Source organism: Heloderma suspectum, chromosome 3 (genome assembly GCF_057233095.1).
Source record: "Heloderma suspectum isolate Gila_16-S chromosome 3, 16-S_ref, whole genome shotgun sequence".
Taxonomy (NCBI): domain Eukaryota; kingdom Metazoa; phylum Chordata; class Lepidosauria; order Squamata; family Helodermatidae; genus Heloderma; species Heloderma suspectum.
The window spans coordinates 112,259,629-112,275,329 of NC_139460.1; the positions used below are offsets into that span (position 1 = coordinate 112,259,629).

General features: G+C 41.4%; 1 protein-coding gene across 2 annotated transcripts in view; it reads left to right on the top strand.

Moving 5' to 3' along the window:
- ARHGAP6 (Rho GTPase activating protein 6) overlaps nt 1-15,701 on the top strand; it is a 311,607-nt gene that overhangs the window by 15,424 nt on the left and 280,482 nt on the right. The window lies entirely within an intron of this gene.

The following is a 15,701-nucleotide window of genomic DNA, read 5'->3' on the forward strand; positions in this document are numbered from 1 at the left end:
TCCATCAAAGGACCATAGGATTGCACCCTTAAACTTTTTTTTTAAATGCTCCCCTCTTTAAAGTTACTAAGTGTTCCACACCCTTTCCTCCAACATAAAAAAGTTGTGCTGGTTATACCTGTTGATCTTACCATTTTCTGTCCCACCCCTTTTTTCTGGCTCCTTCACAGCCGACTTCTTCAAAACACTTAATCTTTAGCTTGAGTTACTTGGATCTGCAGCAGTCCATCAGCAGCAGCTTCAACTCCTTTTAGTGACTACAGTGAACTTGTGACCCATATAGTGGAAAACCCTAAGCCTGTTCAGTTTTTATTCCTCCTTCCCTGCTGATGCTCCATACAGACCTGTTTCAGAAGCACTAGGTTGGCCTACAGTTTCCCTAGATGTTCCTTCGGTTTGTGATTCTTGATGTTGAGGTCCTGTTAATCCTAATGGAATAAGCGTTCTTGTGATTTCTATTTGGAGAGAGACATTGTTCCTTAGGCCATATTTTCAACAAGGAAGAACAGCCTTTTAAGTTTTGCTTCTTAAGTTTAGTATTGAGTCTTCTGAAAAAGCTGATGCATCTCTGACTGCCTCCAAAGTTATATATCTGTTGTTTTTTGTTACAACATATTAGTATAGTGTAATATTGGTGACTGAGTTTCTATCTGTATGAAGGGATCATTTGACGCCTTAGTTCTAGTTTTAATAACATTTTTAAAAATAGCTTATATCATGCCTTTTCTTAAAACAAAACAAAATTCTACACTTGAAATACTTCCATTAGTTACAACCTACCAGGAGTAATGTCTGTGAACAGTTACCCAGCTCATATTTCTTTTTGTTCTCCTGGCTCTCTGAACAATCTAAAAATATTCCTCCAACAGGAAATGTTTTTCATTCTGTTATGTCATTTGCTTCCCATAGGAGGTATTATTTCTAATTTATTGAATAAATGTTTGGGTTGTGTTCCCATAGGAACTTAGGCACTATAGAATTTTGGGTATATTATCCAATATGTTATCCTGTATTCAGAAGAAATGTAATCAATGTTCAAGTGACTGTAGGCATTAGAAGATTCGAGCCTACATGAAATATGATAGATTGAAGGCCAAGACGAAATATCACCCATACATGGTTTGCCTGCAGAGTTAAAAAACCCAAATGACTTCTTAAATTTCACTTTGAAGGCATTTATTTTTAAAACTATGAATAAAGTATTTTCTCCTGTTTTTAAAAGGACTCTTTTTTGCCAAGCTTTCAACCTCATTCTCATTAGTGGAACTTCTTTTGTCTGTATGTTTGTAGAGACTTACATTTTTATTAGAACATCGTGTTTGGAAGAGGGATATATTTGATTGTTTTGAATTTGTGTAGCATTCCTCTGAACCAAAGAAAGATCCTGTCCATGCGACTGTGCTGCTACTTCATAATCCTATTTGATAACATTCACTTTTGGGGGTTGAATAGTATACTTGCTGTTTTCAATGACAGTTGAATCATATTTATTTACATCTGAAATCTCGTAATAGATGCATGTTGAAGCCAGGATGCCGTGGGATGAAAGATGACTAGTAGATTACATGGTTATATGGTGCCTTGGCAATGACATAGCGAGTCGCTGTTGCAAATATTGTTTCACATGCAGTAGTTGTTCTGTGATTTCATGCCATTTACAAAGCTGTCCCTGCACTGGCAAAACTTTATTACAGGAATACAATATTAATAAATATTTTGAGATGCAAATCTGTGCTCTGATTATGGGACAATTAATAAAGACTGTAGATAATGTCCTTGGAAGTCTGCACATTGCCAGTGACACCTTATGCATTTTTATTGAGAGCTGACGGCTGAAGAACCCGGCATATGTCCAAAATGTAAAAGTTTTAAGGCTGAAAATTCGAGCGTAGTTAATAGGAACCAAGTCCCATGCAAACAATTGGGACTTCCTTGTATTTCAATAACTGTATGTGAATTTGTTGCAAATGTGAATGTGCAACACTGAAGGCACTCTTCTTCTAAAATAGTCTTCTGGATATGCCTGTGGATTATGGTGTTTTCCCAAGTGGTTTCATAAATCTTTGAATTATGCTTCTTTTTCTCCTACGTCTTTTCTTACAATTCAGTGTGAATTGGGGGTGGGTTATGGGGGGAGAGGAACACTTGATGTTCTGCAGGTACCAAGGGACACTGGGGACTTCATGCTATTAATATTTATAAAGTGCCTACAATTTTCTAGGTGCTGTTCAGGAATTCAAAAAACACACACACAAGATAGGCCATGCCCACAGATTACACCAAAGGAAAAAGGGATGGAATGGAAATTCAGGCATCAGTTCTCAAAGTTACAACATTTATATAATGACCAGATTAAATGAAAGCAATTATCTAGATAAGCATCCATATGGAATTGACGACTGTGGGATATATGTTCAAGTGAAGTGAGAGCAGTAAGAACTTCAGACCATTGTATGATATGTGGTGCCTGTTTATCCTTCCAGGCTTGGAGTATGAGTCTTCTTGCAATTGTAAGGGCTCTCAAAGTCTAGTTTTTGCTGTCCGTCTGCTAATACCCACATCACAGGAATATAATTTAAAAGTGCATGAACGTGCACAATTTTCATAAATTTTTCCAGAACAAAATTTATACGAGCAAAGTTTTCCAACCAAAAAGATGTCGTCACATCATATGCCTCAATGACCAATTGTCTGCATTATACAATGCATCACCCACCACCATCTTAGAGAGCTAGCCAGCTTCTTCTTAACAAGCCTCTGGTGTCCAGTATATGTGAAACATCCATTTTTGTTGAATTTTGTTCTTGAAACATCAATTTTAAATCTACAGAAATAGTACCTATGGAAGCTAGGGCAAATTTCCTCTGATTAGGCTGTGGAGAGCATTCCAGTCCCCTATTCCATTCATTAATCCAGGGAATTTAGGTGCAAGCTACCAACAAAAGCCAACTGCTGAGAGAAGAGTAATTTATATCTTGGCATATGCATTATGATCTACTTCAGGGGTGGACAACCAAAATTGTGGTGTGGGCATACACCCTGATGTCAAAGGGCATGGCCATACCTGATGCAAGTGCATCAGGAGTAGGATCTGCCAGGAACCAGCTTCAGTGTTTGTGGGCCTTCTCACATTGAAGAAAGTCTGTGCACAGTTAAGCCACCTTGTGTGGCCTGAATCTTTTCCCGTTGCACACTGGCATACTCCCATATGCTTCATCCACGCAGTGGTTTGGGGAAGCCTCCAGCAGTCAGCTCAGTCACAGCAGCTTTGCTTGTGCAGTGACTTACCCATGCTCAGAGGAATGCCTATTGTTATCTCTGATCAGTTATTGGAAATAACAGCAGGGATTCCTCCAGGGAGCAGGGCTTGGAGGCCAGGGCACCTGCAACTTGGAGGCCAAACCCTGCCCCCTGGAGGGATCCAGGAAGGCCTCATGGTCTGGACGGCTACCCTCACCCCACGCCGGTCTATGCCAGTGCAGCTGCTCTTGCCAGGTCTTGCCCACTGTGAACAACTTTTTCAGAGCTCTGTGAAGTTTCTGCATTGCCATTATCAGGATGGCTTTGATCGCTACACAGCATTGGTCTGGCTCAACTATCTCTCCCCACACTTTTTAAAATTAGTTTTTGATATTTTTATTCTCAAACGTTCCTTGCAGGGAGGTCATGGAGAACTGAACCACTGAGGTCTAAAGGAATTTCCTTTAGTAGAGTCCAGCGGTCATGAGGCTGAAAGCATTGTTTGAATATTCATCCAACTAGACCTTCATGCATGCAGTAACTGAATTCAGCTGAACACTGCTGCTTAAAGTCATGATCAAACTTTGTTTATTTAACTCTGACTGTGTATTAAGCACGGCTCAATGACAGCCATGTTATGAGTCATGTTTCTTAATAAAGTCTTAAATCATGCCTGGTTATTATTTATTTCTAAGCAAAATGGATGAATCTTTGTTTTAGGGCCAGACTAGTTGGGGTGCAGAGACTATGTTCATGTTTCTCTCCATATAAATATAAAGCAGCGAGAGGTCTAATTTGAACTTCAAAAGAGATGACTGGATAAGGGGAGCTGAATCCTCTCCAGTGTACATCCCTAAAGTTCATCAAATTCCTGTGCACACGTGCACACACACCTGTGCAGATTACATCCAACTCTACCTCTCCTTTTCATCAAATTCAGGCAAGGCAGTGACTGTCCTGAACCAGTGCTTGGACTCTGTAATAGGTTGGATGTGGGCCGATTAACTGACATTCAATCCAGACAAAATTTATTATTATTCATTTATTGCATTTATATCCCGCCTTTTTTCCTCTTGCAAGGAACCCAAGGCAGCTTACATTCTCCTCCTCCTCCTCTCCATTTTATCCTCACAACAACAACCCTGTGAGGTAGGTTGGGCTGAGAGTCTGTGACTGGCCCAAAGTCACCCAGTGAGCTTCCATGGCCGACTGGGGACTAGAACCCGGTCTCCCAGCTCCCAGTCCAACACTCTAGCCACTACACCACGCTGGCAAGAAATGGAGGTTCTTGTTAGTAGGTGGTTCATCTGTCCAGTTTAGTGGATTCATCCCGCTCTAAATGGGGCTGCAGTTCCCTAGAAGGAGCACATTCATAGTCTGGAGGTGCTTACGGATCCAGCTCTGTCACTTGAGGCCCAAGTGGCTTCAGTAGCATGAAGTGCCTTTTATCAGCTTCAGCTGATATACCAGCAGTAAGCCTTCCTGCATAGAGATAGCCTGACTGCAGTTATCCATGCACTAGTAACCTCCCACCTGGATTATTGCAATGTGTTATACATGGGGCTACTTCTGAAGAAGGTCCAGAAACTTCAGTTAGTGCAGAATAGAGCAGCAAGATTGCTTACTGGTGCTGGCCATTTTGAACCTATTACTCCATTGCTGTGTCAACTGCACTGGTTGCCAGTCAGTTTCCAGGCCCAGTTCAAAGTGTTGCTGCTGTCCTTTGCAGCCATATACGGTTTAGGCCCAGTCTACCTGAAGGAGTGCATTTTCCCATATGTTTCTAACCGATTGCTAAGATCCTCTTTGGAGGCTCTTCTTCAGAGTTTCTTTGGAGAAAGTCTTCTATGAAAGGTCTATGAATTGATCTTCCCAGGGACAACGGCCTGGCTTCTTCACTATATATATTTAGATGACAGGTTAAGACCGTCCTCTTCTAGCAGGTGTTTAACATTTAATCGTTTACTTTATCAGTTTTACTGCTGGTTCCTCAATGTTTTTAACATATCAAAAAATGTTGAATTATTATTGTGATACTTGTACTGCTTTGTTATTTTGTTTTATTTATTTATTTCTGGTTATTTTATTTTTTGGTTTTATGATTATAAACTGCCATAAGGGCATTTCCCACTTGGGCGGTATGCAAATCTAATTAATAAGCTAGATGAACAAAAACCCAAGTGTACGCTGCCCTGAGTTGCTTGCAGGAAGACAGGATGAAAATAAATATACAATAATAGGGAACATTGTGGATGGCAGATGGCTTATGTTGCTAAGACATCAGTATTGATTCAATTCAGCTCCAGTTGAAGTCTGTGAGAAATGGTGTTGGAATTCCATCTATAGAGGACAGCCAATAAAGGCTCTTTGGACCACAGAAAGTGTGGTTTTCTTGTCGGAGGCATCTTTCACTTTATGGAAACTAAGCTTTTGACTGGTAACTAATATATGTGTCCTGTTAAACTTTGTTTAACAAAGTTAACTTTGTTGGAAATCAGCAGGTCTATGGAGTCCCAACCTCCCCCATTCCCCTTAAGCTGGCATTAATTACTAAAATATTATTTAGTCCAGTGTTATATTTGGTCTATACTAGCAGCCAATAATTGAATTCTGCATGTAGACATTCAAAGCCTTCAAACATTGGAAAATACTGTTCTGTAAATTATACTCCAGCTATTTTTAGCTTTTGTTTTTAGTTAAAAAATTACATCACCATTGGCATGAGGTCAGAATAATCTTGAAACTTGCAGCTAGGATCTGTTTTATCTCTGCAACTAAGGTCCAGTCTGTGCAAGCAGTGGTGGGGTGGCTGTTTAAAATGTAGTTGCAGAGAGGTGCGTGCATGCAACCAAGGATGTGTGTATAGCAGCTTGCAAATCTGATTTGTCACTTTTCAGATGGTGAAAATAAAAAAACAAAACCTAGTTCTATATTTGCATCACTATAACTGAATTTCACACATACAGCGGCTGCGCCCCTACCTTCCTGACCATCTGCTCCCATCATGCCCTGGTCTCCTCTCATTTAGACTACTGTAATGCGCTCTACGTGGGGTTACCCTTGAAGACAGTTCGGAAGCTGCAGCTGGTACAGAATGCTGCAGCTCGCCTGATTACAGGCAGCCGCTGGCAAGATCACATTACTCCAGTGCTGAAGGAGTTGCACTGGTTACCAGTTGTTTTCCGTGCCAAATTCAAGGTGTTGGTTTTGACCTTTAAGACGCTATATGGTTCCGGCCCAGCCTATCTTAAGGAGCACCTCCAGCAACACCAGACAGGCCACTTAACAAGATCAGCCTTGGATGGCCTTCTCTCTGTCCCATCAGCCAGGACAGCTAGGCTGGTGAGGACGAGGGAGAGGGCCTTCTCTGTGGTGGCCCCCACTCTGTGGAACTCCCTCCCTAGGGAACTCCGACATGCCCCCTCTTTAATGAGCTTCCGCCGTGCATTAAAAACGTGGTTGTTCAGGCAGGCATTCAGGGTGGGTTAGGGTATTTTTTAATGATGTTTTTAATGTAGAATTTTATTGTTTTAACTGTTTTGTTGTACATCGCCCAGAGTGGCTGGGTGACTAGCCAGATGGGTGATTAATAAATAAAAAAATAAAATACTGTATGTGATTGCTCTGAGCTCCTTGTTGGAAGGACAGGATATAAATGTGATAAATAGATGACTTGCCATTTAGAGGAGCTAGTCTATAACTCTGGAGGGCTGCCACTGCCCGTCAGTGTTGATAACAGTGGGCTAGATAGGCCTTTGGCCTGATTTGGTTTTAGGCAGTTTCCTATGTAGTTACATGCAAATCAGTAATGGTTTTGGCTTCATAATGGTGTTCCTTTCTTCATACTCCTCTAAAATGTCTGCCTTTGTGACTTAGTTGTCAGGAGCGCCCTAGCAGCCTTTTTCAGTACGCTCCAATAGCCAACTCAAGACACAGATGAAAGGATTCTTTTTTAAGGCTTTAATCCTTTTACAACTTAATGACTCTTTCAGATGCTAATCACTAGCGACTAAGCAATGAACAGCGGAGTAGCCTATGCTCCGGGTAGGCAGTTGGTCCCCGTTTGAAGGAGAATCACTTGAAGACCCTGAACTTACGGGCTAGAGAGAGATCCTCCCTCTTTCCCTTGAGTCCACGGGACGCAGCCGTTGCTTGCACACCAAACAGGTGCTACGCCTCCTTTCCATGCCCTCCATCGCTCGTCGCTCCCTGCGTCGAGCATCTAGCAAGTCCCCTTCCCGCACTCTGTCGCTGCCCGGGTCACTATCTATCTCAGGAATGCTGGCAGGAGAAATCTCTGCCAGCTGCTGTGGCTGTGAGGAATGAGCTGGCTCCACTCCCATGGATTGCTGATCCTCCTCAGAATCAGAACTGCTCTGGGGTTCTGTCGGCTCAGTTTCCACCCTGACATTCAATTCACAAATTGTCAACTTTTATATCTAAAGACTGTTAGATGTTCATACCAAACCTTTCTATGGTGCAGAATGATGGATAAAGTTAACTTTATTGTTTCAATCTGCTTGTAATTCTCCACTGTGTTTGCTATTTACTTCAAAAACATGTAATGGTCTGCAAACTCATTTCGAACCATAATTTCTGTTCCTAGTTTGCTGACTGACATGGCAAACTATGTTTGTGATCTGCTATGGCACAAAATCATAGGTAAGCTTCCTTTAATCATGGTTTGGCATTATGTCTGAATGGAGCTATTCAGCTGGTTCACAAACAATACCGTATGCATGATTTGAGACCTGAACTTGCCTGTGAACCAAGATTGTAAATGAGGAATGATTTTTATATAAAGTCTAAATAACACAGAATTCAGAAATGGAAGAATCAGAGAACCTAACTGTATAGTTCCACACAATGCTCAAACACACCTTTGACTACCCTAACCTTGCCAAATGTCTTGCATTTTTCTCAAAATTAAGCTTAACTGACTCTTCCTAGTTAACATATCTCTGGTTGGACTGATCCATTTAGTTAGAACTAGAGACCAAATTGCCAATATCTGCTGGATAATGGAGAAAGCCAGGGAGTTTCAGAAAAACATCTATTTCTGTTTTATTGACTATTCTAAAGCCTTTGACTGTGTGGATCATAACAATTTGTAGCAAGTTCTTGGTGGTATGGGGATACCAAGTCATCTTGTCTACCTCCTGAGGAATCTGTATAATGACCAAGTAGCAATGGTAAGAACAGACCACGGAACAACGGACTGGTTTAAGATTGGAAAGGAGTACGGCAGGGTTGTATACTCTCACCCTACCTATTCAACCTGTATGCAGAAAACATCATGCGATGTGCTGGGCTTGATGAAGCCAAGGCTGGAGTTAAAATCGCTGGAAGAAACATTAACAGTCTCAGATATGCAGATGATACCACTTTTGATGGCTGGAAGTGAGGAGGAGCTGAGGAACCTTATGACGAAGGTGAAAGAAGAAAGTGCAAAAGCTGGGTTGCAGTTAAACCTCAAAAAACCCAAGATGATGGCAACCACCTTGATTGATAACTGGCAAATAGAGGGAGAAAACGTGGAGGCAGTGACAGACTTTGTCTTTCTAGGCACAAAGATTACTGCAGATGCTTACTGCAGCCAGGAAATCAGAAGACATTTACTTCTTGGGAGGAGAGCAATGGCAAATCTTGATAAAATCGTTAAGAGCAGAGACATCACACTGACAACAAAGGTCCGCATAGTTAAAGCAATGGTATTCCCTATAGTAACCTATGGCTGCGAGAGCTGGACCATAAGGAAGGCTGAGCGAAGGAAGATAGATGCTTTTGAACTGTGGTGTTGGAGGAAAATCTGAGAGTGCCTTGAACTGCAAGAAGATCAAACCAGTCCATCCTCCAAGAAATAAAGCCAGACTGCTCACTTGAGGAAATGATATTAAAGGCAAAACTGAAGTACTTTGGCCACGTCATGAGTAGATGCTGATGCTAGGGAAAGTGGAAGGCAAAAGGAGGAGGAGCTCACCAAGGGCAAGATGGATGGATGATATTCTGGAGGTGATGGAATCGACCTTGGGGGAGCTGGGGGTGGTGACGGCCAACAGGAAGCTCTGGTGTGGGCTGGTCCATGAAGTCACGAAGAGTCGGAAGCGACTGAGCAAATAAACAACAACCTAGTTAACATGTTTTATTTCTGTATCAAATGTAAACCTGGTTTGATCCTGGTTTGTAGGGCAAGCACAAATCTTAGTCTGCCAGTTCTAAGCACCTTCTCCCACAGAACAGAGCACAGTTGATTCCTTGGTATACCTAGGCAATGAAACAGCTGGTATAACAGTAAGAGTAGAATTGGGGTGAAACTTCAGGCTAGCTGGACTGAACCCAGGTTAGAGCTCATCTTGGAGACTATGTGACAGTGATGATGGCAAATAATAAATACCTTTTTTCCACCATTGCATCTGCATTGTGCTATCGAGTGGAGCTATTTTGACAAATATTTTCTTTATTCAGGTCTCACAGTGATCTTGGGGAACCCATTAATTTACTATGACTTACTTGCAAATAGCTCAGCCATCTTTATATGGATGCAAATTTGTCAGCAGGTGTGTTATGTAATGTGTGTAGGGTCCCACCAAGTCATCTTTGCTTTGATAAATTTCAGTTCCTGCACACCTGAGGATGTTGTGTTTGCAGAGGTATAGTTTGATGATCTTGGCTTTTAATGTCTTGCAAGCTGGAGACAGCCAGCTGGGTCTATGAGATGGTTAATACTTAATTACAAAAGAGAGCTGTACCAGATGTCCTGTTGCCTGGTTCTGAGGTTCCACATTACTCGGGGGAGGTCTCTGATTCAGACAGGTCATAGGTCGTCCTGCTTCAGGGAGAGCCCCCAGCACCTCCTCCTATTCTTTGCTAGACTGGGGACATAGCTCTCCCATCAACATCTGATTCTGAGGAAGACTCACTGGAAGCTTCTCCTATCCCTCAGCCATGTAAGAGCATGATGCTGCAGAAATTTGACACTGGCCCTTTAAGAACTGCAGTCAGCATCCAGCCAGGGTGGAGCCACTGGAAGAGCAGGCTCTGTCAGCCTTTTTAAAGGCCTGGGACTTTCCTTGTGAGTGCCTCCTGCTGTGTGCTCTCCAAGGTCCTGACAGCTCCTGCCTTGCCTGTCATGATCCTGACCTGCATTGATTCCGCTTTTACTTGATGTGATTCCACTTTACTGGATGTGACTCCTTTCTGCCTGATGTGACCCAGAACAGCCAGTGATACCTATGTTGCAGTCTACGTCCCCTGTCATGCCAACCAGGACTCCAGGTGTCTTGAAGGGGGGCAGTCATGTGGTTAGACCTAAAGAAACCTTTCTTTCAATCTTGAGGATTGCTTCAACTGCTGCTCAGTTGGTCATCTTCTCTTTTTAAACATGCTGTTTAAGTAAGTGCTGGCTATACAACTTGCTAGACACTGTTTACTAAATATACCAGTCTAGAGCTGTATCAGGTTCATAAGTCATTTCTTACCATCTCTCAGCTGTTTCTCCTACCTCAGTCAACTGTTTGGTTTTACTATATTTCATGGGTGAGACAAAAAAAAATTGGGGTGGGGGATGAGAATTAATGTGATGACCATTTTGTTTTTCTCAGGAAGCTGTTCTGAGATGCTCTGTAATTTTGGGAAGCACAAAATGGCTGCCTCCTTTGCTGCTCACTGGGAGTTGCCATCAGAGTGGATAGCAGTTCAACACACACTCTTATGGAGTGGGCAAATTGTTTCTCCAGCAGCTCATTTCATTTCAGACATACAGTGTTAAATACCCCTCTAAAGAGAGGGCAGTGACTGAAGCAGGTTTGTGAAAAATCGTAGCAGTGCGTTGTGCCATGCAGCCCTATTTTTAAACATGAACTAATAGGAAAAACATTCTTTTACATTTGCATTTTTCTTTTTCTTTTTTCTTTTTTCTTTTTTAAAAAGAATGCCTTGCAAAAGCCCAGTGATGGCTTAAATTCAGAAGTTTAAAAGGCTTCCCATACTGAGGGTTTTAGTGGGTGGGAAGAATCCAAAATTAATTAATCCCAATGCACTCACAAGTAAGCCCCATAGAATTCCATAGGACTTACTCCAAGTAAATGTGCTAAAGACTCCACAAAATGATTCAGAGAAATGAAGTTGAGGGAAAGGCCATTTTACAAAAGGTTTTCCTTAAATTACTGGATCAATTTCACAAATATTTGGTTAAGTCACTGTTCCACGTGTTCAATATTGAAATCACCTTTGTCAATCTGATGGATGATCTACACCAGGTGAAAGAAAGGGGGGATGTGATCCTGCTAATTCTCCCCGTGGAGAATTCTTCAGTGGCTTTTTATTCTGTTGACCTTGGTATCCTTCTGAACTGCCTGTTCTAGCATGGGAATTGAGGCAATGCACATTGGTGGTTCTATTTCTGCCAGGTGGGTTTGCTCTAGAAGGGCCCTTCTCTGCCCCATATCGTTTATGGTTCCCTTTCATTTTCCATGTTTTTTAACATCTACATGAATTTGCTGAGTGAGGTCATGTGAAGATTTGGAATTGGGTGTCACTGAGCTTTAACTTTGTTTTGTTGATGTAGTGAGTTTCCTTGAGTGTCTCGTATTGAACCAGAAATGCAGGATATAAATGTGTGTTAAATAAATGACTGGTTCCCAGCTTTGTTTCTCCTGTTCATCAGATTCAGGAGAGGCAATGGCAGTGCAGTAATGGGCTGAAAGAAGGCTAAGAAACTGAAGATCAAGCCACACAACATAGAGTTTCTGCTAGGGATAGTGTTCAAACCATTCCTGATGGGGTTGCACCATCCATTAAGAATCAGATTTGCAGCTTGGGGGTGTGATAGATACATCCCTTGCTTTAGATATCCAGAAGTACCTTTTACTAGTTAAAATTGGTGTGGCAGCTGTGACCTCTCCTGGACAGGAACAGTGTGGTAGTGTGGTAACGTCGTAGTGTGGTAACGTCTAAATCAGACTACAGCAGCCTTTCCCAACTTGGTGCCCTCCAGCTGTGTTGGAATGCAACTCCCGAATGTTACAACTATGCTGGTTGGGGGATGCTGGGAAGTGTAGTCGAACACATCTGGAGGGCACAAGGTTGAGGAAGGCTGCGCTACAGCTATATGTCATATTTGGGGCTAGCTTTCTGAAGTCTTTTTGGAAATTTTATTTGGTTCAAAATGCTGTAGCTAGACTGCAGACTGGGATCAGTCCAGTCTTAATATGGCTTTACTGGCTCATGGTGCATTTCTGGGCACAATTCAAAGTGCTGATGTTAACCTACAAAAGCCTATACAGTATCTGTTCCCAAATTAACCTGTCAGTTCCCTGAGGTCTTCTTTAGGGGCCCTTTTCCAGGTACCACTGGTTTCAGAGGTAAGGTGTTGACTAGAAGGAGGGCCTACCTTTGAAATACTCTCCCAAAGCATGCTTGTCTTGCAATGATTTTTTGAAGAGATTTGGGTGCCAGGTTAAAATGTTTCTATTTGTCCAAGATTTTAATGAACATGCACTAATGACTGTTACACTGCCATATGCTACTTTTAATTGCTGTTTTTTTTCACTGCTTTAAGCTGTATTTTATGTCTTGTGATATATTTATTGCCCTTATTGTTTTATCTCATATTTAAGTCACCTTGCTAATCCTGCTAAATTAAAAGATAGGATAGAATTGCTATAATTTAACTTTTTCTTCCTCAAATATGGACAGATACATATAATTTTAATTATAAATCAGCTGTTTCGTATTAACTTGAGGGGTCAAGATCTGCAAATTAGTTGCATGTCAAAGTAGGCTACTCTGAAGAAACTGTGGAAATATGCCAGAAATGAAAACTAGTAGAAGAGAAATGGTCTTGTAGATAACGATGAGGCAGAGTTTGACTTTCTTCCACGACTTTCACAATACTTGGCTTGCAGTCCTGCCAGCCACTAGAGGGAGTGCAGATATAGGCTACAATATTTAACATCAAACTAAACATGAATGATGTCAAGGGTAGCAAGGAACAAAAACACCTTCAACCATCAGTTACAGTCTTTTTAAAACATAAGGGAATTTAAAATTAGGCAAGAACTGAAGGCTGTTATGAGTCTTAGAATAAAGATCACTCCTAATTGTGCGATAGAGAATTCTTGGTTCACACTCAGGAAGATTTTTCTAGTAGGGTAAGTGGTGTGTGTGTGGCATGCTATTCTCAACAAATGTTCTATTGCAACTGCAATTTACCTATCCTGTTGTTCAGCATGGTGGCTTGATATACTTGGGTTGCATATTTCACTTCTGGGTGCAGTTGCATAAGCAATGCAAAATGTGATTTGGAATATTACTTATCTGCAGCACTTCATCTTTAAAGTACCCTTTTGTGGATGCAGAATTTGCAATGGTTGAGAGTTGCGAAATAAATAGACCAAAGTAACTTGTAACCTAAATGAACTGTAAATTACGAATATATTTCTGGAATCATGTATAATTCATTCAAAATACTTTGGAATTTTTCAGCAGAATATATCCTTGTTTAATCATATAAATATTATCTCTGTAATACACGAAAGCTAGGAAATTGGGTTTTCTTCATATTTTCCTTTAGTCTGATCTTCAGTAGTTTAGATCGGTATTCCTAAAGAACTTTGATGTTAAAAATTATGAAGTTGAACTTTCTGTTCTGTGTGTGTGTGTATCTGTGTGAAAGCCATCTTGCCAATTATCTCGCCATGTGTAGCAGACACACTAACCTGAGTTGGTAATAGGTGCTCCTCACCATAGAATCCGCATTGGCCTCTAATGACAATTAGAGCACTCACAGACTACATACCTGTTTTTTCTGACAGGTGCAATCCCATCTAGAACAGGCAAACTCCCCTGTTCTCATACCTGGGAACCACCCATCCATAGAGTCTAACCCATCTTGTTAGGATTCAGTCTCAGTTTCTTGGCCCTCATTGAACCCATCACTGCATCCAGGCACCAGTTCGGAACATGCATGGCCTCTCCTGATTCAGATGTTACAGAGAATAGAGCTGGGTGTCGTCAGCTATCTAACATCTATGTGAAGCTGCTGGGGTGGTCATTAGGAATTTCAGGGCAAGGTGTCATCAGTATGCTGTACCCTGCGGAACTCACAGCATAATTGCAGGGAGCTGTGGCACAGCCCCCCAATGCAACTTTCTGGAACTATCCCCATAAGTAGGAGCAGAACCAACACAGTGCCTCTGGTTCCTAGCTCACGTAGATGATTCAAAAGAATACTGTGGTCAGTGGTATCAAAAGCCACTGAGAGATCAAGCAGGATCAACATCGTCATACTCCCCCCCAAAAAAAGGTGATCCATCAGGGCGACCAAAGCTGATTCTGTCCCCAAACCAGGCTTGAACCCAGAATGAAATGGGTTGAGATAATCAGTATTCTCCAAGAACATCTGCAATTGCCCAGCCACTACCCTCTCAAGCAACTTGCCCCCAAAAGGGTAGGCTGGGTAGTAATTAGTACAAACCTTCAGATCCAGGGTGGGCTTTTTCAGGAGTGGATGCATCACTGTTTCCTTCAAGGTGGTGTGCACCACTCCATCATACAAAGAGGCAATCACCACTCCCTGAATCTGCTCAGGAGAAAATATATAGACTGAGTGAACTGCTACTAGTTTCTTTGGTTGTTAGCTTACTTATCTATATTGTAGTCAAGATGCTGTCAAGCCCTAAAAATATTTCCAATGCAGCTACCAGTATCAATATGCTTTATTCACAGCAGTAGTTCTGGTGCTGTTGAACTGTTAATTTTCCATGTCAACTTAGACCTGGAACCTCTTATCCTTTTGGATGCCATTTTCCTTTGGCTCACCTTAAGCTCTGTGAAATTTCCATGCTTCAACTCGTATGTCAAAAAAGTACATGTGAAATAGTTTTATGATGATTTGCATGAAAAATATAGTCTAGTACAAGGAAACAGACATGAAAAAAACAATTTCTTGCTTATAATCTCTTCTTCCTTCTTGAAGAGGGCTAGCAACAAGCACAGAAAAAACAATTTATACAAAATATCAGAATGGTGATAAATATAACAAACATAGCAAGAAATCAAAATATAAAGCAAGTCAGAAACAAAATTTCTGTCAATAGTAGCAACAAGACAATGATAGTGTAAGCTTATACATATGCTTTCAGAGGTAAGTCCCATTGAGTTCAGCGGGGCTTACTATCACATAGTGGGTATAGGATTGTACCCCCAAATCTGTTAAATCCATAAGAAATCAATAACAATTCCAGTTGATAATAACTTAATCTTGATTAATAATAGTAATAATCCAAAAACATACAAAACCATTGCAAAACAAATCCCAATCTTTCAGTACCACTACGAATTCAATTATTAAGCATAAAAAGACCACAGTAGTTCATACAAAACAATAAGCAATGAAGTCAGCAATGTCAGGGTACCCCTTATGACCTGGACCCCTTATGACCTGGACCCCCTGAGCAACT